Source organism: Lontra canadensis, unplaced genomic scaffold (genome assembly GCF_010015895.1).
Source record: "Lontra canadensis isolate GAN:19392208 unplaced genomic scaffold, GSC_riverotter_1.0 scaffold141, whole genome shotgun sequence".
NCBI lineage: Eukaryota > Metazoa > Chordata > Mammalia > Carnivora > Mustelidae > Lontra > Lontra canadensis.
Genome location: NW_022631135.1, coordinates 228892 through 256525, shown reverse-complemented (window position 1 = coordinate 256525; position 27634 = coordinate 228892). Strand labels below are relative to the sequence as shown.

The 27634-nt window shown below is 41.5% G+C and overlaps 1 protein-coding gene across 7 annotated transcripts in view; it reads right to left on the bottom strand.

Annotated features, from left to right (window-relative positions):
- The window catches only part of L3MBTL3 (L3MBTL histone methyl-lysine binding protein 3), a 110191-nt gene extending 87573 nt beyond the window's left edge, over positions 1–22618 (bottom strand). The window contains exons 1-2 of one of the 7 annotated variants that reach the window (XM_032843447.1): positions 22516–22618; positions 18925–19009 (exon numbers count right to left, since the gene is read on the bottom strand). The gene's annotated coding sequence lies outside the window, so the exon portion shown is untranslated. Of the gene's footprint in view, positions 1–18924; positions 19010–19700; positions 20164–20523; positions 20822–21714; positions 21730–22515 lie in introns of those variants that run through there. The other 6 variants (XM_032843453.1, XM_032843449.1, XM_032843451.1 and 3 more) reach the window with 6 other exon arrangements.
- Between the last annotated feature and the right edge of the window lie 5016 nt (positions 22619–27634).

Sequence of the window (27634 nt, the reverse complement as noted above, 5' to 3'; positions counted from 1 at the left end):
CATTTAGATAAAAAAGAAAATTCCAATCCATTCAGACTGTCATCTACACCAGTCAATTAAGTTTGCTATATCAATTCAATGAATTCACAGTGTGACCGAGTCTTTCAGTAAATTGATTAATTCAATTCAGTTGAGATATCTGCCAATTTGATGTTCTGGAAAATAGGGAAGCAGTCTTAAAATACACAGCAAACACTAATAATAAGGCTTTGTTAAGATAACCAAGTCAGCTAGCTAACTGTGATAATGCTTTTAATTTGCATTTTTTAAAAATTATAAAACAGTTTTCCATAATCATATTGTTAGTGGTCACATTGATATTGTTATTCCAAAACTGTTGTGTATGTGGTATGAGACTTAAAAATGTAAGTAATTATGTTGGTGTCATTGATATGCAATGAAAGATGGGTAAGTCCTAAATTTGAATGGAAGTATCAGTATGTGTTCATAATGTACTTTAGTATTTTAAAAATATGTATATTTTCTAGCTTTGTCTGACAAAATCTAGAAACCACCACCAACCAACAGTATGGAACAGCCAAGTGCTCAGACTGTGGTGTCTAAATACCATTTCTCTCAGGTCTTCCCAGTGAAGGGGCTGATTTCTGCTCAGTGGCAAATATGCAAGACGAGTCTGGAACTGGTCAACAAAAAGCAAGGAAGTTATCAAAGACAACAGAAGTCATATCAAAAGAACTCAGAAGCCAACTTGAAGAGGCTCCTGCTGGACAAACTAAGGATAAGATTCCTACAATGAACTGAAACACATCAAATGATTTTAAATCTATGAGTTCATACTGATATTGAGAATCAACCAACCGGGCGCCTGGGTGGCTCAGTTGGTTAAGCCACTGCCTTCAGCTCAGGTCATGATCTCAGAGCCTGGGATCTAGTCCCGCATCAGGCTTCATACATAGGGAGTAAACTTCAGACTGTCAGAAACTCTTGGGGCAACAATCCTCCCAAGTGTGGTCCACAGACCCTGGGAGGACCTGAGACGCTTTCTAAAGGCCCAAGAAGTCAAAAGTACTTTCATAAAAATACTAACACATTATCTGGTTTCTTCGCAATGTCAGCATATGACATCTGCATTGATGGTACACAAACAACAGTGGGTAGACAGTTGGGGTGCCCAGTGGTAGGAGTAGTCGTTGCCTCCTTTACCACTGTGTACTTATAGGAAACAAACACCAGTTTCACTAGAGATCATCCTTGATGAAGTAAAATGACAACTTTCATTAAATCTTGATATTTAAAAACACATCTTTTTAACATTCTGTGGGATAAAATGGGAAGCACACATCACGCCCTTGGGTGTGTCAAAGCACCAAGAAAAAGCACCTGTGAACTGTTTGAGATGCAAGCTGAACAAGCTGCTTTTCCATGGAAGGCCATGTATTTAACAAACTATGTTCATTCGGGTTTGGATATCTGGCAAATATTTTGTTAAAAATAAATGAAGTGAGCCCGTCAACCTCACGGGAAACACTGACAGCATTTGTTGCTGAAGATACAATTTGAGCATTCAAGGGAAGACCATGATTTTGGAAAACGTGTACCCTCCACCATGGGCTTGACAGCTTCCCAAGAGCTAAATACTTTTCTAAGGAGATGGGTGGTGACATTCACGAACAGGATTTTAAAAATATTTTATATTTGACATATGTCAACATTTGGGAGATTTGCATAACTCAGTGAAGCAGTATTTTCCCAATAACTGTGCTTGATGTCACAAAATTACGCATGGAAAGGATCCATTCAAGTGCATGACAGACCAATGGATTTTAATGTAACATAGTATGAAAAGTTCATTGTTGGGGTTTCGAATGGCCCACTACTGCAACTTACCTTTAAGAAACTACCACTTGTCAACTTTTGGTGTAGTATCACAGAAGAATGTCCACCGTTAAATGAAAAAACTGAAAGTACACCTCTCCCTTTCCAACCCCACATCTGTGTGAAGCAGATTTTCTTCATACACTTCAACCACAACAACATACTGTGACAGACTAAATGCAGGAGCAGATATGAAAATCCAGCTATCTCCTATTAAGCCAGACATTAAAGCGACTTTCAAAATGTAACACAGTTCCACTTCTCTCATTTTCCATGATGGAAACTATGATTATGTTTCATTAAAACTGTGCAGACATATATTAACATAATGGGTTTTCTACTGTTATTTTTAAGTAAATAGTTTAAATTACATATTTTAATTCTGAATACAGGAAATATTAGTAGATATAACCCATACAAACAACAACTCTTTGGGGTTTTTAATCATTCTTAAGAGTGTCAGAGAGATTTGAGAGCCACTGCTGTATAGGATAAAAACTTGGCTTTCTGCCACATAGACACATACACGTGCACAAGACTAGGAGTAAAAAAAAAATACATGGAAGAGGAAATCTGAAACTTAGATTAAGAGATTTAAGTAACATATTAATAAATCACAATATCATCATTCACAGATCTTGTTTGGACCCTGATTTAAACCATTTCTTAAGGAAGATGACAAAAATTAGAGAGGAAGGAAAACATGAATACCACCTGGCTATCTGATGATGTACAAAAATGTTGATTTTTCTGGAGGGATGATGATGGCATATACTTTCAAAAGGGGACTTCATCCTTGTCAACTGAAATTGACAGATGGAATGATTAAGATAGGAATTTGCTACAAATTAGTCAAGAGGGTGAAGTGGTGAAATAAACAGGCAACGTGTTAGTAATTCTCAAGAAGTCTGAAGGGCCCACAGCAGTTTATTATACTACATCTTTCATTTACAAGTGCTTGAAAAATTCTATTTTATATTCTATTTAAATTCTATTCTATAAAAGAAATATATTTTAAATGCAGTCTCTTTAGATACATAATACACATTTATTTTTAAATAGTCAATCGAAAAAACCTGTGTTTCTTTGAATTATAGTTAGCTTTTGTTGAAGTTTATTGGATCCCTCCATATTCTTTCTTCCTTTGTCCCCTTTAAATGAGCCAATTTCAAGTGTTACATATTATCTACTTCTGATCATTTCAAAATTTATACAGTCTGAATTTGAAGAAGTACTAGATTTCACTATCATTAGACTTCACCCTTAAAACAGGAACTAAGATGTGAAGGCTTGAAGAAGATTAATCTATGAAACAGAGACGATGTTAAGTGAATTAAGACTTGTGCTTAAGCACTCGGTGACTCCTACCTCACTAAACAGACGACTCCTTATTCACTAAACAGGAATCAGCAACAAAATCCACTTCCCTGTGAAGTGTTGGAGGAATGGCAACTTTTTCTTGACAGACAGTAGAATGATGGAATAATTTTTCCCCCTGGTGGATAAACTGGGTAACACCCGAGTGATCCATAGAAAAGGACTGTTTTACTGTTCTTTCTCTAACTACAGTTATCACCAGGTACTACAATTACACCAGTCAGACATACTATATATACTTTTAAATTTATTAATTCAATCTCAACCTCTTCCAGAAAGGGAGTCAAAGCAGCAATTTACATACATTATTTCATTTATTTCTTGCTCACAAAAAGATCGATTCTAAAATCCCTCCGGTCTACACTGAAGAAAGTGAGTTGCAGAGGTCAGGAATTTACGCAAAACCCTATCTGGTGGCCTGGCCAATATCCGAAACCAGGTCTAATTCCCACCATGGGCTTTTTTTCTCAACCACTGTCTTGTCTTGTCTCAGAGTCTTATGCCTCTAAGAATCTGGCTAAACCTACTTTTCCCTAAGTTACTCCTTTAGACATGACAAATCCAGAAACAAATTTACAAGGGCTGAAGATCTTGATTTATGTATATCAGTGCAATGTGTATCCTTTTAATAAATATCAAATACATGCTTATTAATAACAAAGTGTCATTAAGACACATATACAACAGAAATAGAATTTCAGTCTTTTCCACTTAAAAATCATAAATGCGGGGCACCTGGGTGGCTCAGTGGGTTAAAGCCTCTGCCTTCGACTCAGGTGATGATCCCAGGGTCCTGGGATAGAGGCCCGCATCGGGCTCTCTGCTCAGCAGGGAGCCTGCTTCTCCCTCTCTCTGCCTACCTCTCTGCCTACTTGTGATCTCTCTCTCTCTGTCAAATAAATAAATAAAATCTTTAAAAAAAAATCATAAATGCATAAAATTCACAACGTCAAAATCCTATGACTAGGAGAAGGAATAGAAAGCAGGAGCAATCTAAAAGTTAGCACTGTACAAAACCTTCAGTAAATGCTTATAACACATTTTTGGAAATATTTAGAATTTGCTTTTATCCCACAAAACATCGGTAATGTTTCACACTGTACTCTACCTATAAGCACATAAAATTTACAAAAATTTCTATTCATTGTTTCACTTTAAGGTTTGTGAACACTGTGTATAAAATATGATAGCATAAAAATATTTACCATGTGTTCTTTCCCCTTATCTGATTTTGAAGCCAAGTAGCTACTTGCACTATCACAAGAAGTCTGAATGGCTAGGACATTGTCTATCATCTCTTCATCAGAGAGAACAGCCATCAACCAATATTATTTTAACAGAAGCTCCTTCTTCATGACACCCTAAGTCTTCCTCCCTTGTTTTCTTTATCCAGAAGTGCATACTTGCATACATACAATGTCCTTTGATTTCAATCAGTTGGGGTCCTAAGAATGAAGCAGTTTGTTTATTTTAAGAACTTAAAATACTTTGTTTTATGTTTTCTTTAATTATCACCTGGTGCTATTCTACAACTCCATGTGTAACCTTTATTCCACGGACCATAAAAAGCAAGTAGGTAGTAGAGTTACTCACAAGGCAAGTCACAAACAGCATTTCTCTTTTTTTTTTTTAAGATTTTATTTATTTGACAGGCAGAGATCACAAGTAGGCAGAGAGGCAGGCAGAGAGAGGGGGAAAGCAGGCTCCCTGCTGAGCAGAGAGCCCGATGCGGGACTCAATCCCAGGACCCTGGGATCATGACCTGAGCCAAAGGCAGAGGCTTTAACCCACTGAGTCACCCAGGCGCCCCAGCATTTCTCATTCTGCAGAAAATCTCATCCCCAATCTCTTAATGATGCTGAGATTTCCTAAAGAAGCATCTCCAAAGTGCACCATGATGGGTCCTCTGCACTATCAGCCAAGATCCACCATTTTCCTCTAAACCTCTTCTAAATCCTAAGAGTCTCCTAGCTACTGCTGATGTCAAAAAAGACCACTGTGGGGTTCACATATCCAGCAAATATACTACTGCAGCTTTTGATCTTTTGATTCCCACTAGCTTTCCTATCATGACTAGAAATGGCTAAAATCAAGCATTCTGATGTCCAAGGTGCTTCTACTAATGCCCACTGTTAGGAACTGATGACTTTACTGAAGGCAGAGACCATTACTGTTGACACCAATTCAAAACGTATTAGACTCCCCACATTCCTCTTTGGTGCAACAACAGTTCACTTAAGATTTTACTCGTTTTTATGACAATCTTGTTGCCCTAAGCCTCCAACAAAAGGGCTGGAAGACAGATTAAAGGACATGTAACACTGTCCTCAGAACTACCTTCTGTATCTCTCTCCTGCACCATTCCTTGCCTCTAAACCGAAGCTTTGCAACTCATCTTTCCCTTGGGACATTGTATCTAATGGAGGAGGAATGTGCTCAGTCTCTCACGTGAATAAATCCCTGGAAGCCTCAACCTACCATACACCACTAGTTTTCAAGAAACAGCAGGCAATGAGGAGATTAGTTAATATCTTATACTCGAAAATTCTATGTTATGAGGATATGGGGAAGCAGGCCCTCTCGTGCATTGATGGTGGCATTATAAATGAAAACAATCTCTCTGGAGATCAATTTCCAAGAACAGATCCTCCAACTCAGCAGTCCTACTCCTAGAAATTTATTCTATAGATACTCACACATACGAAAGAAGGAAAAATGTAAAGTGTTATTTACTGACTACAGGTCTAGTCGTAAGGTCAAAAAATTGGAAACAATCCAAAAGCCCATCAATTAAGGACCACTGCAGCACATCCATATGGCATTTAATGCCATTATAAAAAAACAATGAGCTCTTTACGTTGTGATACAAAAAGAGCTCCAACACAGGACTAATACTCTAATTTTATGCCAAGTATAAAAACTGTGTCCTACTGCTTCTATAAAACAAAAGGTATACATATGCTTATTATATAGGCAGACATCCTCTCTGCAAGCATTCATTAGAAACTGGTAACAACACTGGCGGCCCTCAGGAAGAGGCAACAGTTTGCTGCAAGACAGCCACGGGAAGGAATCTGCTCTCTAGACATTCCTTTATACCTGCTGACTGTTCACATTTTTTTAAGAGGAAAAAAAATTAATGTAAAAAATGTTTCAAAACCCCTTCTCATGTCAATTCAGAATAGATCATGTAACGAATGGCAGGTCTTCCCATGAAAATATTTAGTTTGTGATTGCTGCCAACAACGGAAGCAATAGCAGAGAAGTCACTAAGGGAAGTCAACTTCCCCAAAGCTCTTGGGTCATTTAAATAGTAGGTATTTAGCTATATATGCAAATGCATCAGCTCCACAGATGGATGAGAAGAGGAAGGTAAAGTTCACTTCTCCCCCAACTCGGGTATCAGAAATATATAGTAGATCACTGGCATTCACGGATTATTTATGGCTTCTATCGTTCCTGAGAGGCATCTGAAGTTCCCGTGACATTCAGCGATTTGTTTTCTTTCAGAGACATGACTCTGAATGAGACATACCATGAAGCTGAGGGGCAAGGGCAAGTCGCCTGGACCAGCCATGGTCCAGGGATGCTCTTACACAGAGCACTGAGTCTTAGTCTATGGCCGCTGTAAAGAAAGAGATAAAACATCGTTTCTTGTTAAGAAATGAAACAAACAGGGGCGCCTGGGTGGCTCAGTGGGTTAAAGCCTCTGCCTTCGGCTCAGGTCATGATCCCAGAGTCCTGGGATCGAGCCCCGCATCGGGCTCTCTGCTCAGCCGGGGGCCTGCTTCCCTCTCTCTCACTCTGCCTGCCTCTTTGCCTACTTGTGATCTCTGTCTGTCAAATAAATAAATAAAATCTTAAAAAAAAAAAAAAAAGAAATGAAACAACATTAACTGCTAGTTGATTCTAGTGTTGATGACAGAATGAGGGGAATATGGAAATGTTTATGAAAGCGCTAGGCCTAGCCACAAAATAGAAGTTTCAGATAAATTAAAGACTGAAATGTCAAATGAAATGATGACTCAGACACATTGTGTGAACAAAACTACCAAATGCTCCAAAAGGAAGTAAGTAGAAAAGATGTGTGAATTTGTTTCAATAAGTGCTCCAGACAGTACAAAAATTGCTCATCAAGCAAGATAAGTAGTTAAGGTCTAGAGAGATGATTTACATTTTTCAGTTATACTTTAGTAATCTGAAGGAAGGAATTGTATATTACAATGATTTTTTTCTCAAGTTGAACTGGTGATTGCCTTGGGATATATCCTTCACAAATGTCAAGAATCTGCCGTTATCTTATTTTGACTGGAGATAAGCAGTTCGTGTGTCCTTCATAATCCCCCCTTCACACAGTCCCTTCATTCATATCTGCCACTGGTGGATCAAACAAGCGGCGGCTCCAAGCGAGGGGCACCGACCCCCCCAGTGCCAAGCTCCTATGGCAGAGTCAAGGTGAAGAAACTTTCTAGCACTGAGACGAAGACAAGAGTCCCTCGAGAGATAAGTCACCCAAACCAGGATGCTCAAAATCAAGTGAAAGAGTGGCCACTACCTATAAACCAAAAGTCTGGATCTGTAGATAAAGTGAGAAATAAAGATTATTAAGAAAGGGAGCTAACTGTAGCTGGGCCATTCTTGCTCAAACCATGGTTTAAAAGAATGGTTAGTTAATGTTCACTAAGAGCAGTTAAAGAGTTCAAGTAATCTTACAGTTGCTTTTTTTAGAGTTACATTTTATAGCTTTATAGTTAACCAGTGTGTTCTTCAAAACTAAGGTACAGAGAGGATACGGCTGTGAGTTGGGAATGATTATAAAATGGGGATGAACATCACCTCAAAAGCAGAATCGGGTTAAAATTCTGTCATTCAGATGAAAGAACTGAGATACCAGCACCTGGTTTTAATCAGTTCAGGCTAAAAGGACGAGCTATCTTTTGCAAAGAGTCAGGAATGCAAACCCTAAAAGCATCGTCACGAACCAAACAAAATAATTCATGGATCATCCTGAAAACCTGCCGTGAGCGCACCCGTTCCCTCTTCCATCCCTCACCCTTTCCTCAACCACTTCCTTCCCTTCCTCCTCTCCAGTTCACTTTGCAAAATCTGACAACTGCCTACTCAGTAACCTCAGACCGGTTAACCTCTGGAAGTCTCAATTCCCCCACCTAGAAAGGGTGGAGAGGGACCCTTTCTTCTGTGGACGATGGTGAAGATTCCATGAGATAAATCGGTTAATACTTTAGCCTCGTGCCGATCACGTAGTAAGCAGTCAATAAAATGTTAGCTTTTTATTATAATTATCTGGTTTAACAATTATTCGAGTTCTCGAGTGACCTTAAAAATATCAGACAGTGATTTTTCTCTTATTTAATTGTATTTCTGTAGTATCTCTTACGGTGAGGCACCTGTTCAAAATCTAAATATCACGAGACTCAAGATCGCTCCATAAAAGCAGATATTTTATTGTTCATAATATCTCCTATTCACATAACTCCAGAAAAGACTACTAGCTCTTTTTATACCTCTTCATGCTCTTCACCTATTCTGCCCATCCCCCCTCTCCCCTCCCCTTTGGCAACTAGCAGTTTGTTCCCTATACCTGAGAGTCTGCCTTTTTATTTGTCCATTTGGATTTTTTCAGATTCCACATACAAGCAAAATCATGTGGTTTCTGTCTTTCTCTGTCTGATTGTTTCACTTAGCATAATTCCCTCTTGGTCCATCCACATTGCTGCTGAAGGCAAGATCTCATCCTTTCCTATGCCTGAGTAATACTCCTGTGTGTGTGTGTGTGTGTGTGTGTGTGTGTGTCTGAGTGTATCACATCTTCTTTATCCATTCATCTATGGCTAGACACTTGGATTACTTCCATAGCTTGGCTATTATAAGTAATGCCACAATACACAGGGATGCATATATCTTTTCAAATTAGTATTTTTCATTTTCTTTGGATAATTAACTGGTAGTAGAATTACAGGATCATATGGTATCAGTATTTCTATTTTTTAATTTTTTCAGGAACTCCCATACTGTTTTCCATGATGGAGGCACCCAATCGCATTCCCACCAACAGCGTGTGAGGGTTCCCTTTATTCTACATGCTCACCCAACACTCGGGATTTCTTGTCTTTTTCACACTAGCCATTCTGACTGGTATGAGCTCTTATCTCATTGTGGTTTTGATTTGCATTTCCAGTATGGTGGGTGATGTCAAGCATCTTCCATTTGTCCGTTGGCCATGTGCAGGTCTGCTTTGGAAAAATGTCTATTGAAGTCCTCTGCCCGTCTTTTCATTGGATTGATGTGTGTGTGTGTGTGTGTGTGTGTTGCATTGTGTAAGTTATTTATATACTTTGGATATTAACCCCTTATTGGATATATCACTTGCAAACACCTCCTTCCATTCAGTAGGATGCCTTTCTGTTTCGTTAACGGTTTCCTTTTCTGTGTAAAAGCTTTTTATTTTGTGGAGTCCCAACAGTTTATTTTTGCTTTTGTTTCCCTCGACTATCACCCTTCTTCAAAAGACAATACTTCCAAGTGACAGAGAAGGCTTTGCCATAACGGGAGGGCGCTGGGCCTGAAGGCCAGGCTCTCTCTGCTACCATGCTGGTCTGACCACACACTGCAGGCCAGGCGGAGGCTTTGCAACAAAACTAGATGAAAGGCCAGGGCAACATCTCCCAGTCTATTCCTCAAAACACAGCCTTTAGGAGACCATTTATTCAGGGCCTGTGATGCGGTTGTTTTGTTGAGAGAGATGTGAATACCCCAGGACACGTACAGCGCATGTCAGCAGCACTGTGGCATCTAGTAAGTACTGGCCAAGCCAAAGCTTCCCACGGTCCCCTTGCCTTGTGACTCTATTATCACAGGGCATCGAATTCCATGGAGTCCTCTACCCTCCGCCCCCGGCCTTTGGGAAAATGCTGAGCTATGGAAAATAAATTCAGGAAATAACATGAAAGTAGGGAGCATTTTACAGGAATAAAACGGACTCCTCTTCAGGTTAGATCCAGCTACAATTGCTACCTTCGGATCTAGTTCCCAACCTGCATCCGAGGGGTGAGACTCTTAGTGTCTTAGACCGGAGAACGCCCTCCGGACATGTAGTCCTTGAAGTCCAGGCTGGAGAAAGTGATCCTGAGAAAGATACGGCCTCTGACTCCTCAGGCCTGTCTACCATTTTCTGACTTACTCTCTGATGGCCTGCACCCTTGTGACCTCAGCTCTCTGAGGTACACAGCCTATAAGGTGCAAACACACGTGCTCACAAATACGCAGCTACAAAAGGGTGACCAGCCAAAGGCAAAAAGCCTAATATACATGAAGGGGATACAGACAGACCAGAGCAGAGAGGTCTCCTCCATGAGTTACCATTTATTTTAAAGGATCTCACCAACAGCAGCCTGTTTGACCCTCACGACTACTCTTACGACTGATTCCATTTTACAGGCAAGAAAATGGAGGTCATGCAGCCAAGAAACAAACTTTTGTTTCCCAAGACAGTGGCCCTCAGACTATCCCACATGGCCCGGCATGTTGCATTTTAGCTAACACAGAAGCCAGTCTAGTGTGAGGGTAACAACACGGGCCCCGGGGCCACAGCACCTGGGTTTGAGTCCTAGTCTCCTATTTTCCAAACTACTGCACAATCCTGGGCAGGGTACGTAACCTCTCCTGAGCCTTAGGCTCCTTCGTCAATAAAATGGAAGGGGAATGTCTACAGAGTTGTAAAAATTGGTGTTTTGATCATGCGTGCTAAGAGTGTTTGGCACATGCAGTACACGGAGCTGTAGCTATTTTGAAGAAAACAAAACAAACTGCACCCCAGTGTCCACGTTCCCTCCAGGGACCAGTTTACCCAGTATCTGAAGCATACCAGAGCACAGGAATGATAACTGCAAAGGCCAAGACCTCTGCACCACAAAGCCCTAAATGATATCTCAGGAGTCCAGAGGTGAAGGTAAAAAAAAATGGGATGTTAAGATCAATGGTAAGATTCTGGATTTCACGGACATGGAAAATTTCAAAATGAATTAGTTTTAGTTTTGCCACATTCTTATAAAGAAAAGAATGTTATAACAACCAAAAAAGTCAGAAGGACATAATCTCTAAATGATGACCCAAGAGTAGACCACTGGCAACCTTACGGGTATTTTTGCTGAGAAGGTACAAAAGCTTCCTCACATACCAACTGCGGTTCCAGGTCTTGCAAAAGGCCAGGAAGAGAAAGACAGACCAGAACTAAGGATCTTCCCAAAGGAGACTAGAATAAGTCCCTCTCTTTACAAGAACTGGAGCCTGTGTATGTGATAAGCACCAGAAGAGAGACTAGGAAGAACAAATCTATAACCCCATCACAATACTTCTGACAGTGTATCATGATCATCTACTTTGACCTGGCTTTGCAGGAAAGGGACCTTGATTTATTCATTTCCTTATCCCTTATGAATACCCATTGTAGGTATCAATAAAATTTATTAAGTGAATGAATAAAAAGAGAAGGGGAAAATACAGCAGAATAGTTGTGGGTGGGAATTAGGGAGAGGGGAAATCAGAAAAAAAGATCAAACGAAGCCTGATGGTGGGTATTAAGGAGGGCATGTATTGCATGGTAGATAAACAATGACTTTTGGAACACTGAAGAAAAAATTAAATTTTAAAAAAAGATCAAATTCATTTGTCCATCTATCTCATATTCTTCAGTGACATTCTAACTCACAGCTAGGCTGCTAAGTATTCACTCGCCTTGTTGGCAGAAGCATAACATTACTGCTCCAAGAAACCCTCCTTATTTAAGTGTCAGTGGAGGACACATCAGAAGAAGTTAAACTCAAGCCTCTGAAGCAGGCTTATTCAATAAGGATAAGAGACAAATCTAAGCTCACACTTGAAGTATCTCTCAACAAACACATATTGCTACAAAGAAAAATTTTCCTTTCAAATCAAGCATGAAAGATACCCACTTTGATATTCTACTCGCCCGCCTGATAAGAACTCTGAATCGCACACATACTGGAATTGAGATCCTGTTGTGGAAAGATGTAAAATTTTGCCTCCAGGGCCCAAGTTCATAGATTTTAGGCAGGCAAAACTCTAGATCATTTCAATGGAAGAAATGAAATCTCAGGACCGTCAAGAACAATCCTTGAGAATCTGGGTCTTCTGTCCACATCTATCCTTATTTGGTAGATGACTGAGTGGCAACTAATCCCCACTTTCTCTAAATATGAAACTGAGGGACACTTGGGTGGCTCAGTGGGTTAAGCCTCTGCCTTCAGCTCAGGTCATGAACCCCAGGGGCCTGGGATCAAGCCCCGCATCAGGCTCCCTGCTCAGTGGGGAGTCTGCTTCTCCCCCTGCCTCTCCTTCTGCCTCTCCACCCCCACTCATGTGCCTGCACACACACTCTCTCTCTCACTCTCAAGTAAATAAATAAGATCTTTAAAAAAATATATATGAAATCGATTATGGGATGGTTCCTTCTTATTTAATATTTTCTCAAAACCCGTATCTCCTGGTCATATGCTAATGACAATGATCCTATTAATGCAGCTATGGTTTATCTGATTTGCTACCTTTTCTGCCATGGAGATTATACACAAAGGGGTAATCACCAAAAGCAACCTTTACAAAATCTCAACTTCCTGCCTTCCCGCTTGTTACTGTAAGAAGGATGAATTATTTGAGATTCTGTGGCCTAACCTACTTACTTCCTCTAAAGGAGGAACAGAAAATGAAATATGCCTTTCAAGAAAAAAAAAATGTACATAGAAAACGAAATCACAAACTGACATTAACAGGCTTACGGCATATTTAATAAACTTTCATCAAATGCTTTTATTGGAAGTTCACTTTTAGTGTAGAGTGCAACATATCTCAATTTGAGGCAAAAAGATCCTGACAAGTGCTATCATATCATCAACATCACTACACTAATAAAGTCATAATAGAAATTTTACACCCATTAAGGGGACTCAAAGGGCATAAAAAGAACAAGAACCTGTCTGACACAGATATGTCCATGCTTATGCAAAATATGCAGGAACTCAAAAAAGAAAAACTAAAAGTAGTATCTTGTTCTTTTCTCTTATTACATTTCATAATTTTTAAATGCTAAAAGTGGGATCTTTTTTCTTACTCGCTTCATATTTTTATAGAACACAGAGCTAAAATTAAGAGATTTACACTTGATTTCTCTTTTGTATCTAATAAAGTAGATGTGACCAGATTTTGTTTCTCTCACACGAGTTCAAGTCTATAGGTTTATCTTGATAACCATTTGTAGCTAAACTCCTTATCAACAGATTGAACAGCTAGGCAGGCCTCAAATCCACCAAATAAGAACACAAAGCGACAGGGTGAATTATTTCCACCGCTTAACAACCTGACCACACTGATCTCTTAGGAATTTCAATTCATGGCTCAGGGTTCAGTCAGTGTAACAGATGAAGGGAAAATAATCAAATGATTTTTGGGGCCTGAGCAATCCTACTCAAAATGTTCTACTACTGAAGAACGTTACAAAATTACACGTAACATAAAGCTACTGTCCAATCTTAAAACAGCCTGCCTGTAGCACGTGCTCAAAAAAGTGGATAGAGATAGAGTTCCCTTAAAGGAGAAACAGTCTATTACCCTATGATCAATGCATGCAGGGGTATCCTTCTACATCAGACTGAAGCTCTGTCTGATGGACCATAACTTATACACCAGAGATCCTACCTGACTCCCACTGCAGTACAGAAACAATGAATAAATAGAGACTCTTCCCTTCATCGGGCGAGCATGAGCATACTCTTCTGGTTAAAGAGTGTAACAGTTACCACAGTACTGTTGTTCAATGTATTATTAGTCATATTTCCTGTTTTCTTTTTTTTTTTAATTTTGATTCCAGCATTCTATACTCAGCCCTGCCCCCTACTTCTCCCACCAATATCTCTATACCTCCATTTATTTTTCTTCTTCCGTTTAATAATCCTGCTTCTGAGAAAACTCCATCATCTTTTGTGTTCACTTTAACACATTTAGGTCCCATCCTTTCTACTGACTGACTGATCTACATTTTGGGGGAACTAACCCTAATGCCTCATCTAGTCTCTTCCTACAAAGAACAAGTGAAACCTTTTTCACATATTCTCATATTAGGTATGAGAATTACCTAATCTGAGTTATGTTTTCTTAACAGTTTGTGAACATTTCGAGGCCATGAGTCAGACCAAGGTGTTTCTTTCAGTATAATTCAATAATTGGTCTTTTCCCAATTCTTGGTTTAAAAAAGAAAAAAAAAAGGGAAAGTGAAGAGATAGAGTTTTCTTCCCATTATTTTTTCTGATACCTGTTTGCTATTGCTTATCTTAGTAAACCAATCTATAAAAGTGAGCACATTAATCTGGAAATGTGTTATCTTAAAAATATTCTAAGAATTACTTTTTCAAAAATTAGAAACTAAAGACCTAACAAGACAATCATAAGGCAGTATCAATTTCCCTGGTCCCAGCCCTTTCAAACTGTATGATATGAACTTAGACAAGTTACTAAGTATTTCTGAGCACCAGTTTGCTCTAAGAGTAAAATAATACCAACTGCTCAAGGTTAGGGAAAGTGCTAGAGATAATAGTGCCAACACTAGCACCTGGGAAGACAGAAGGCACTTAGCATTTGTTGGATATATAAATAAATGAATGAATGAATCAAAGAATATAAAGTGCCTAGCTCAATGCCTGACATTCAGAAGGCACTCAATATACAATCACACTTAATAGAGCAACATTTGGCAGTGTTTTACAGAGGGCGCCCCACCTCCCAGGTCCTTACCGTAGCAATAGGTTCAAGGCCACATCCAGTGGTACCACCAGAGTACTCACTGTGCTCATCTCTACCCTTCTGGAGCATGAGCACTGAACGGTGGCTTTGTTTTGTTAGTCACCACTGTACTATACGTGGTGCGCATTATTTCCTCAAATAGAATTATGAACACATGGAGGCCAAGGTTTGCTGCTTTCTTTGTAATGCCCTAACCCATTCATTCATTTGACGCTGTTTTAAGTGAGGATTATGTGAAGCATTCCTCAAATGAGACTTCCAAAACCTAGGTGCTCAATAAATATTTGTAGATTGACACAAAACCTGGATTACAGGAAGAATAATAATAAAGGAAGCACTTAACTATTATGTATAATACACATGTAATTCCTCCATCACTTTCCAAGTAACCAATTCTAGGTCCACTTTTAAGGAAGCTCTTACCCAAGGTCACCCAACTTCACTCAAGTTCCTCTCAAAAGTCATTGTTCTTTCCCCCAAACCACCCTGTCTCCTCAATGGGGAAATTTCTTATATGTCTTTCTCAATTTGACTTCATAAATCGAACTCGGTTACATTGTAAGGGTACCTTTTTCCTGGTGTTTTGTTTCATCTACTTGCTGTATAGCTGCTGCTACAATCAGTACAAATTAGTTCATAAGATGCCACTATTTACTCATGTCCTCACGTATCAGTAAAATAATCTAACTTACTAAAGGGACAACCTGAGAATATTCCCGTTGGATAATGAGATCCTTTACAAAATCTATCTTCTTCTACAGATACCCTGAATTTCAAGATGTCATATACAAATATACACACATACGAAGGTATAAATGTTTTCTTTAAACACAGTGCCCCCCAAATTCTTGTGAGGAATGACTCCCTCAGTGGGAGTAAGTAGAGCAATCTCCACCAGAAAGTTATCTTTGTGAACACACTAGTCAAAGAAGAAAAGAACTGCCCAAACCCATTACCCTCACTGAATATACTATTCAGAAATTTCATGATCCTGGATAAAGAGCTTCATATTAATTTCTGAAGATGAAGCATTAAGAAAGGGATAGAATATTGTATATACAATTATAAGGCACTGTCCTCCTCAGTGAACCCAGGAATCTGTTTCCTGACTCATTGGCTCCCAAGAGCGCGGGGTCCCTTGACCAAGTGGAGCTGCTATATTCTTCTTAACAGCTCAAGAGTTGTGTCCACTCCTGGGATTAGGGTCCAGGGAACTCAGGAGCGAAGACCTAGTCTTTTGGTGTTCAGCACTATAAGAGCTCAATAAAAACCAGGGGCACCTGGGTGGCTCAATGGGTTAAGCCTCTGCCTTCAGCTCAGGTCATGATCTCAGGGTCCTGGGATCGAGCCCCACATTGGGCTCTCTGCTCAGTGGGGAGCCTGCTTCCTCCTCTCTCTGCCAGTCTCTCTACCTACTTATGATCTCTGTCTGTCAGATAAATAAATAAAATCTTTAAAAAAAAAAAAAACTAGTTAACTAGTAGAAACATTGTAAGAGGGATCATTCAAGTTACTCATCCTCCAAACCCCAAGGGTACCCTTGTCCCATATTATATAAAGTAACTTCTCTTATAAATTTCCCATCTTAACTGTATCTGCAACAAAAAGCCTTGATTGAAATATGTGTTCTTAGAAATAAAACTACCAAACAAACCAGGAGAAACTATTCAAGAACCAACCAACAAATTCAACAGGACACATATTTCTTCTTCCCCTACTATTGGGTTTTTGAATTCTCGGAACAGTGATTGGATAATCTACAAAAGAAGAGAGATGAACTAAAACATGTCAGGATTTGTCAAGTTCAGTATCAGCAAATTGAGAATGATGACAGTCAATCCTTGTGATTTTTTTTTTCTATTTAGATAACAGGCAGTTGGTTATAATTAGAATAAAGTAGCAAAGGGGTCTAAAAAGCATTAAGTGGGGTGTAGGGGAAATCCTGCATGGACTTTTCCCTAAATCCACAATCATCTGCAGGACCCATTTTCTGACCCCTAGAGTATAAATCTTACTACCCCAGTTTGCTATTTTCTCATGCTCATTTCCCAGCAGACTCACACAACTAAAATATTAATTACAGCACATGAATTCCCCTCACACCAACCCTTCTACTTTCACTACCCTCCCATTTCCACAATTAGGCATCATTTTAAATTTGACTTATTTCACTTACTCCTACCTTTTAAATGACCAGATTGGGATAAATAAATTTCAGTTTATATTTAGCATCATGTTAAAACATGGTCCCTTCCTGCAATGAGCCAACACTATTAAAGATAAACTATTTTTTTCCTAAAGAAAAGAAATATCCCCCAGAAGTATTGTGACAATTCCACATAATATATATACCAGAAACCAATGTCATCATTTTAGCCAGGATTTAAATCATTCTGTTCTGCCCTTTACAACCTACTTCCTGCCCTTCATAAAACCTGACTAAGGTAAAATGGTAATATGACTACCAAACATTTCAATAAGTCTTTATAGTTCTCAAAACCTTACTTAATTTTATCCTTTCAACAAAGGAAGTGAGGCAAGCACTGTTGCCCCCATTGTCCAGATGGAGAAATCTAGGCTGAAAGAGGTAAAGTGACTGATATAATGTGATACATTTAGAGGCCAAACTGTCTTCTGATTCCCACTCTAGCACTCTATACACAGCCACACTGATTCCCCAGATGAAAAAGAGAGTCACTGTCTTCCACCCGGCATGTCCAAACACGAAACTCAACACCCTAGGAAACATCTTCTACTCTGCTTATACTCTACTTCCGTCTGCATGATCTTCTAGGAGTTGTTCTCACCCCACTGTCTCTGTTGCATCACCCACATGGACCTCATCTATTTATTTCACTAATTACTCCACTCAAAACCATCCACAAGCAGAAAATGACAACGAACTCCCGTTAACAATCATTTTTACACCAGTAATTATTCAGTGTTGACATCTAGGTCATACCTATCCTCGTTCTATGATACCCCAATGAGGATTATTAGTCTTACTCATAAAAGGTAGGTCTAATTGATTTTGTTTTATTTGTTTTTGCTGAACAAGAATTAGCAACTCCTTTAACACTTAAGACAAACCAAATAAAAAGAAGCAAAAAAGGAGAGGAAAAACATTAAAGGGAGAGGGGAATTACAGGTATAACTAGAAAGCACTAAAGTAGCACAAATATACTTTGATGGTTTACCTATAGCAGGCTGCCCTCTTTAACTGAGAACAACCTTTGTCCTAAAAATAGGTCCTGAATTACTGGAGATAAACCAGCAAGAACACTCCAAAATTACCAAAGGGATCGTATTAGACAACAACCATATTTTCTGTGGAGATAGTTCAAAAGTTGACAAGTCTATGTTAAGACACAGGAAAGTCACTACAGCCCTTTGACATGATATTTGGCACAAGTGGGGCCACATTGGATTTAAGCCACAAAAGTTAAATCACTTAAATACCCCAAAACTCTTGTTGTAAATTTCACCTACAAAATTTTACAAGTTCCAGAATCTTCCATATCACTGGGTTACAACAGTTACATTAACTTACAAGTGCTTTGTTCTAGTTTTCCCGTTTTTTCAATTCCAAAGAATAAAATTATTTACTTTCAGCAGAAAACAGGTACAAATGAAATGCAAATTAGGAATCTAGTAAAGGAGGCAGTACATAAATTATCCAGGACAATCTCAGAACTTTTCCTAATATTCTACTTGAGCCTCAATCACACTTCACATCAAGACTTTCATGCATTCAAAGCAGCCACCACAAAATGATGCTTTTCTGCCAACCTTGCCCCACATTCTCCTTCCTGATTCCCAAGCACAGCTTTTAACGTTTGCAAATATACCACACAATTTGTTTCGACAAGCAAATCTTACCTAGTGGTGGTGAAGAAATAACTCTCCAGTGGTCTTTAGGATTGCTGTCCACCCCTCAAGACTTCTCCTAAAGGTCCAGCACTAACTGAAAGAGTGGAAAAATAAAATCAATGTCATAAAAAAGCTTTCAAGTCCACAATTAATATGTTTAAATTTTGAATCGCTGACTTATTGCATAATTTCACACAATACCACTCATTATATTAAAAATAAAATAAACTAGTTCTGGATGAGATGAAATGGGTTTTACCATTCTTATTCCCTTATCCTAAATTCCTAAATTAAAGATTCCCCCTTTGTATGAACAGCACATGAAAGTTACAGGGATCATTTGATTCAACTTTAATTTTTCTCAGTGCTTTTATTTTTAAAATTCAAGTTACTTCTCCGAACAAATACTGGCAAATGAATAGATATTATGTAAGTTTTTTCCCTATGTATGTAAACGTTTAAATCACAACTTAAACACAATGTATTCTGAAATAATGTTTTAACCAGTGAAACAAAATTACACTCTTAGAACTAAAAAGGACCACTTACTTTATGACTATATATAACTGCACGGTTAAGAAACTAAGTACCAGTCTTTAATTGTATTTACTAGAGAATAAAATGATCAGTTTATATATAAGACAAATTTCAATCACAGGTCTTCATTTTTTTCGAAGTTTTAAACACTTTGCATTTTTATTAACATTCAAAATGAAACGACCTGCTGTGACTCCTGATTGATTAAAAACAAAGACAATGATAAATAAAGACAAACTGTTTCTAACCCAGTTATGGACCCATCTCAGATCCCCGGATAAAAGCAAAGCGTCTTTCCCATATAAACGAAGAGGGATCGATGCTACAGGCTCTGGATCGTCAGAACTTATCTGCTCTCCAATTTCCTAAACCTTCTATTTGTGATCGGCATCCATTCACACAACATCTGGCTGCTCGCTCAGGTCCCCTAATTACTTCCACGTCTGAACAGACTACGTAGCTACAAGCAAAGGCCAAACTTTGCTCTCGGCCTTCCGAACTTAAAGATGCGTTTAACCACTAGAGGTCTCCCCTTGGCCAGTTTTGCATGTTCGCTATTTTGCTGCACTTGAAACTTTCCGGAGAAATGCTCTACTCGAGTCAGTGTTTTTCTAAAAACTTGCGCAAAAATCCACGCGACCGAACTAGCCAGTACAGAGACTCTCGGGCTTCACAAACCAATAAAGAGATCACAAACAACGCTCTAGGAAAATCAAAATTAAAATTCGACGCACTCGCCTAGCCCTCGCCCGCCCCCCCCCGCCCAAAATCTTATTTCTCATCTCAGTTTCCCTTAACTTAAACTTAGAACAATTAAAAAATCTATTTTTGTTTCTGTAGACTTTGAATGATTTCTAATGCATTTTTCTGGCGGTGGATCCGAGGTGGGAAAGGAGCGGGCCAAGGGATGCAGGGAGGGGGAAGGGCCGTGCTCACGGCGCCCGAGGAAGTTGCATAAGGAAAGAGACTCCGTTTTTTGGGTCCCCTCAAAAAATCGGCGGGGAGGGGGAGGAAAAGGAAGCGGGGGGGGGGGGGGGAAGCGGGGAGGAGGGAAACTGAAGCGACGTTTACCTTCGTCTCCCCGTGGAAGGGTGGGGTAAGGGCTACGGTCTTCGCGACCCCGGAGGGCGGCTCGTTACCCCCACCTCTCTCCGTGCGCAGACGGACAAACAGATACCCTCACCCCTCCGCGGAGAAGGCGGGGAAGAAACCGCCTGCTTTTAAACTTTCTCTCACGGTCGCACTGTGGGCCATGCTTTGACCAGAAAGGGGGGGGGGGGTAATCAAAAGGCCTTTTTCTTTAGAGGTAATTAAAGTTTTACCACCAGCACAAAAGTTGCGTCCTCCCCCCGCCCGTGCCACCATACCCCCCCACCGCCTCCAGGGCTCACAAGTTTTCCTCCCTGTCCCCCCCCGCCACCCGCTCGCGGGGCGCGCGGCGGATGGCTCGGCTCCTGCGCTTCCCGATCCCCACCCCCGCCGGCCTCTACTTCCCCCCCGCCCGGCCGCCGCGGCGGGAGGACGGCCCGCCGGGCCCAGGACGCGAGTGTGCAAAACCCATTATTCCGGAATGGCACACGCACGCGGCGCGAAGCGGGCGGCGGCCCGACCCGGACCCCACTCTGCCTCCCCAATATAAGGGCGGCGTAAACAAGTTGCAGGAAAAGCAGCCCCGTGCCTCCCCCCGCCCGCCCGCCCGCCCGCCGCCCCGGCGCGGCCGCCGCCGCCGCCCGCCGCTACCGCCGCCGCCGCCTCCCGACACACGCCCGCGCCCGCACCCTGGCCGGCGCGGCTCGGCACCGAGCGGGGCGAACGCCGCGACGGAGCGGGCTCCCGGCCCGGCCCGCGGCCCGCGCCCTCCCCCGCGCGGACGGCCGCGGCGGGCCCGCGCCGCCTTGCTTCCCGAAGCACTTTCCTGCCTCGGGCAGAAATAAACCGGAGGGTTTATTTTTGTGCAACTTTCCCAAAATGGCGGAAATTGGAGCTGATCTATATGAAATTCTCACACAGTCGGTTGGGAAGGGGGAGGCGGCGAGGAAGCAAACGCAAACTCTCGGCCGCCGAGCCCCGCCGCGGGTCCGCGAGTGTGTGCGTGCGTGTGAGTGTGCGTGTGCGCGGTGGGAGTCGGGGAGGCCTTTCCGCCGCGCACACACACAGCACGCGCCGGGAGACGCGCCTGCACATTCAACCAGTCCATTCTCCGCAGCCCGAGCGGGGAGAAAGTGGCCCGGCCTCTTTTCCCACTGCCTCGGTCTCCCGTACTTGTACTTCTCGCGCTCGCTCGCTCACTCGCTCGCTCTCCGGTGCGCGCCCGGCACAAAGGCCACACGGGCGGAGGGGGCCGCAGGGGCGGCGCGCGGGGCTCGCGCCTCCCGCCGCACGGATCCGCCGCCCCGGCCGCCCCCGCGCCCCCCGCCGGCGCCCCCCGCCTCCGCGGCCGCGCTCGCCGCCGGGGCTGCAGCTCCGCGGCGCCCACTCGGGCACGCACCCCGGCGGAGCCCGGCGCCGCCGCGCTCCCCCACCCCGCGCCCGGTGTCATGAAAGCGACCAAAGTGACAAGCTCGGGGGGCGCGGGGGAGGGGGCCCACACGCATCCCGCCGCCTGCGCGCCGGCGAGAGCCCGACGCGGCCGCCTCGCCCCGGCTCCCTTCAGCACGGCCCCCCACACCCTTCCCCGTGTGCGCGCAAAGAAAAAAATACAAGTCTCTCCTCCCCCCATTTTTTCCTTTCTCTTTTCTCTCTCTTTTGTTCCTCTTTCACACTCGCACTCACTACTTCAGAGTGAGATGCCCAGAGACTCCCCCTCCAGCCGTTTCCGAGTCACTTGCCCACTTTTTTCCCCGGGATTAAGTTTTCTCCTCTTTCCCAGAGGCGCAGAGAAGTGGGGGAGAAACCCCTTCTGTCCTTTCCCCTCCCCTGATCTGTTTCACAAGACGAGGGTGCGCTTCCTTCTCTCCATAGGTCTCTTAACTTTCATCCTCACCCAGAAAAATAAATGAATGGCTTTTGCACGGACCAATCTTCTGATTAATTAGAGATTAGATCCGATCAACCGCTTCTTACCCCCAAATTTTCTCTTTTTTTTTTTCTCCGTCTCACGAGTAGTCCTGACAAATGGTCCAGGGCTGCGGGCGCAGTGCGCATGTGCGCGTAGAGTCAGGGCTGGGGAGAGGGGAAACTGCGCTGGTGCTGGTGCCGCCGCCGCCGCCGCCGCCGCCGCCGCTGCCGGGGAGGCTCGCTCTGGCTTCCCTGTTACTGCTGCTGCGCCTTCGCCGCTGGAAAGCAGCTATAAAGCCGCTTGGCAAATGCAGCTGCCCGCAGATACTGTTTCAGGTGCATCTTTTCAATATCCTTGTCACCGGCTCAGAGCTGGTTCAAAAACAGTCAAAACAAATATGAAAGACTGCTCAGGTTATAGATTTCTTTGTCTATTTTTCACTTTACTTTTTTTTTTTTTTAAAGGCAATTCTCAGAGCAGCTAATCCAGCATGTACTGTAAATGTATTCATTCAGCCATTAAAGAGTGGGCCTTGCTCTTATGCAAACATTACCAAAAGGCTCAATGCATGCCACAGGTCATGAAAAATAAGAAATAAAGTTGTAAGCTTCCAAGCGGTAGAACCTCCCCCTGTTTGAGGACTGGAAGAAGGCACGGGTAAAGTGTGCGTGTAAAACTTGCGTGTTCTTTCGGTTCCTCAAATGTTGGTCTTTATGGACAGCTTCTACATGTTAGGCCTCTGTTGTGAAATATGTTTGGATTCGCTCATCAACTTAGAAATCGGTGTTTCCAGACCCGGGCAAAAGGCAGATCCAGGACTACCCTCTTCGTGCAACCAGTGAAGGGCGCTGAGCCTTCCTGAAGAGCAAAACCTGTCTTTGTTAAGGCGTCAAAACTAGATCAAGAGAGAGTATTTATTTCAGGATCGACAGCCTTCCACTTAGTGACTGCAGGCCTCCTTTTGGGCAGCTCACTGTTCTTTTCTACCAGATGCAGGTATTACAAAATAATTTGTGTAACTGAAGTTGTGATAAGCATTGTAATGTTAATAACAGTTGACGATTAGAGGAGAAAAAAAATCGGAGTAGCACGTGTGATTTCCAGAATGGCAAAAAGCAAGTCTTAACATTTTGCAAGGGTGGGAAAGGAAGGAAAAAAGGCTCCGGCCCTCAGAGTGGACTATTTATTTTGCATCTCGTAAAGGGTAAAGGAGGCCTTTTTCCAGAATTGCTGCCTGAGGCCTAGAGTTTAAATATATCACAGATGGAAATACTGTATTAAAAATCCTTCTTCAAAATGTAAGTAATATTATTTCTTGATTGATTTCTTTTTTTTTTTTTTTTTTTTACTTAAGGAATGTTCCTTGAACCAGTTTCAGAAAATAAACTGTTAGTTTCTTCCTTTAGGACCATGAAATTACCCTAGAGAAGCTGACCACCCTACAATTTCTTCTGTTGGTATAGTGACCAAATTCTCCAAACCAAAAATCAGGACATATGGCTTGCCATGTACTCAAGAACAAAGGAACAAACCCATGAAGCTGAAATGAGCTTATAAAATATGCTCATATGTTGGGCAGCCATCGGTTTAGGGGTGTGAAGTGGCGCAGGCTGGGTTAGTGAGAGCTAGGGATAATCTGAGACCGCCAGTTAACTATTGATTTCACCCACTACATCCAACCCTTTTCAGAGCTGCTCCCAAACAGCCTAATTAATTGATCTGAATTTCAGCTCCTCTCCTTTTCTCCTTAGCCCTTGAATAATAAGCAGTGAAATGGCCAAAGGCAGACTACAGGAGGAGCCAAAAAGAAAGACCATGAACTATGTGCGAAACTAAGGCCATACCACCTCCCCACAAAAAAAAAAAAAAACCTTAAATTTTAGATTTTTATTTCTAAAAATCCATTTTAGATTGTTTCTCTCTAGATAACTTCTGCATGATATTTCTGTTTCACGTATATTTTTCAGAGATGTTGGTTCAAAAGTCTGTAAACTTATATTAATGGCCTATGTTGAGCACTCTGCAAGGTGCTAGGGAAGAAGAACAGACAAAAAACCGGCCACAAGGAATTCAGTCTAGGGAACTGGGCGTTGCCTTCCAGTATGTGTGCCATTGTAGGGTATGCAGAGCAAAGAGTTGAGAAGCACCTATGGCAATGAGGACAGAAAAGGTCATAGCTAAGCTGATTCTTGAAGGACAACCATCCCTGGTGCATTGTTCCACTTTTCCTCTGGGAAAAATGATCCAATCAGAGGAGGTCTAAGGATTTGGCTTGCTTGGGACCTGTGCATTTAATTGAGATCCACTAACAAAAATGAAGATGAGTTGAGGCTCTCTGGAATACCTTGCCTTTCTCCTCCAGAGACTGTCTGTAAAACCTCAAAGATTTCATTTCGGCTGTTCTCAAGACGTGGTTCACTATAGGAGATATTTTGAAGGTACTCACCTGTAAAAATAAGACTGCTACTGCATTTTTCTACAAAGAATCCTTTAGTCCCACCACCAGAGACAGAGGTAGAGTGTAGTATTAGGATCTAGATAACACTGTGGTGTTCTTCAGGTAAACTGCTACTATTTACAGGACCTCTCTCCATCCGGTCCCTAAATGGTAATAGACTAGTAGAAGCTTCTTTGCCGTTCCTTCACCCCTCCCCATCTAGTCACTGCTTAATAATTCATCATGAATCCCTTCTTTCCAGCTTCACTTAATCTCATCACTCCTTACCACTCCTGGGTTCCCACTCCACCCTGCTCTACCCTCTGACACCTATATATCAAATCCGTCCTTCAGTTGAGATCAATTTCCTTGATTCCTCAAACCAAACTATTAGCTCATTCCTTTATTATTCTTTGTATTGATTTATTTAAACCCAAACTGATTCTCCCCACCCAATGACTTTGGGTTACTCCATTCCTAAATATTCTGAAGCCAAAGTTATTTTACATGGAAAATATTTTAAACAAATCACTGCTTTCATTCTTCAGAGACTTTCTGAGGCCTCCCGAGTGAAGATTATTGAAAAGCTCTCTCCCTGGACTCTTAACTTGAGGAAACAAACTGAGGGTTGCTGGAGGGGAGGTGGTTGGGGAATGGGGGAATTGAGTGATGGGTATTAAGGAGGGCACTTGTTGGGATGAGCACTGGGTGTTATATGCAACTGATGAATCACTGAATTCTACCCCTGAAACTAATAATACACTATATGTTAACTAAATTGAATTTAAATAAATTTTTTTTAAAAGAAAATAAATGGTAAAAAAATAAAACAAAATAAAACCTCTCTCTCTGTGTCCTTTCTCTTACCTCTACTCTGTGTGAACTTCAGTTTAAAAACCTAACATCTCTTTTCCTACACTCAGCCGGTCCTGCATTGATAGGACTCACTCTTCCTGGCCTGGAACAGTTCAAGGATGACCTCCTCCAAGGGCCAGTCCCTCACAAATTGAAATTGGAGTGAAGTCCAAGAGATTTGCGTTCTAATCCAGTTCTGCCACCACCCGCTGGGAACCATTAGGTGGGTCAACTCACATTTCAGGGCTTCAATTCTCTCACTTGTTAGACAAAGAAAACAGAGTAATTGATTTCTGAGGCCTCTTTGAAAAGCCACGTCCTTCCCCATTTTTCCCACCAAAAGGGAATGCTGTCATATTTTGGTACAAATAATATGGAACCAAGAAAGGAATTTTAAGGAGTGAAAAATCCATCCATCTGCTAGGTATCAGAACGTTATCAGTTTATAGCTCATTCAGTTGGTTTAAGCCTGGTACTAATGAGATCAAGGTCATGGGTTCCATTCCCTAATGGCTAGTTAGTTTTGATCTGTTTCATAGCCACAAACTGCTTCTCTAACACCAGTCCCCCAGTTGTAACGTGTGCTGCTGGTCACAAGTCTTGAGGTAAAATTGAATCTTTCCATAGGAATATTCTAAATGAACAATACTTGAAATCATCCTTTTAATGTATTATCTTACTTTTAAGTATGAGTCAAGTTATTGATTTTTTTAGCCTACATAATTGTGTGCTCCATGTTTTTCCAAGTATAAAAATGACGTTAACATTGATTTGGCCAAGATTCTTATTATTGATATTTGTAAGAGGTGAGTTTGATTTTCTTGTTAGTGTTCTAGATAACACTGAAATGTTTATTAAGTACTCTCATTTGAATCCTGGTTATCTTTATTGTGACACATCTGCATACATTCTTAACACAGCTTGTGATGGTAAAATGTAATTGAAATGCTAAGGGTGAAAGAAAAAGGGTATATTACTCATCAAGTAGGGAAAGCATTATAATGTGTATCACATTCTCAACATCCTAAGGAAATTAATATAGAAAGAGCTTCTGGATAGATGTGAATATTTATTATCATTTTGTTTAGATACAAAAGTAGATAGAAATATGACAGGCATATCCAAAAGAGTAGAATAATCTGGGACTGTAAAGTGCCTTCTAAATTTAAAGGAAAAAGATAATTTATAGTTTTTCATAATATACTCACTCATTTAAAGCCTAAACCCAAAAGGCTTATGGCTAAACAATTTTACTGTTACTGGCACTGTTACACAGTAACTGCCAATGTTACTGGCACAAGCCAGTCTTCGGAACATGTCTGTAACAATCGCCCCTCAGACTCTTAGAGCCTGGTCCTAGAATGTTCTTTCCTTTTGACCTGGCCTCCTGACCCCAGCTGATTGGTCCAGAAAAGGACTTTTAATCCCAGGACCAAATTGAGTAGCAAGGGGTGGCCTAGAAGTCAGCAGGGAGTTCTTTCCCATATGAATAACAGTGATGAAATGGACCCGCCATATTCTTAAACTTGGCCATATGAACTGGAACTACTGAAGATAAAGTTAGTTCATAGGCATTATAAAAACTAAATGATTCACAGAGAGAATAAGGTAGACTGCAGGCTCATTAACTATTAGGCCTTAGAAGCTACGCATACATAGAATGATAAGGTAGCCAGATAAAGATAGAAGTGCCTTAGTTTCACTGGGCTCAGCATGACCTCCTATTCCCAAAGGTCATTCTAGGCTTGGAGAGGCTTGGCCCCTCTATGGTCACCATGAAGGCTACCCACATAGCTAGAATTTCTGTATTCACATGTATTGCCATAATAACTCCGCATCCCTTATGGGAAATTGAGTCCTATTTTGAACAGAGTGGGTAAACAAAAGAACCC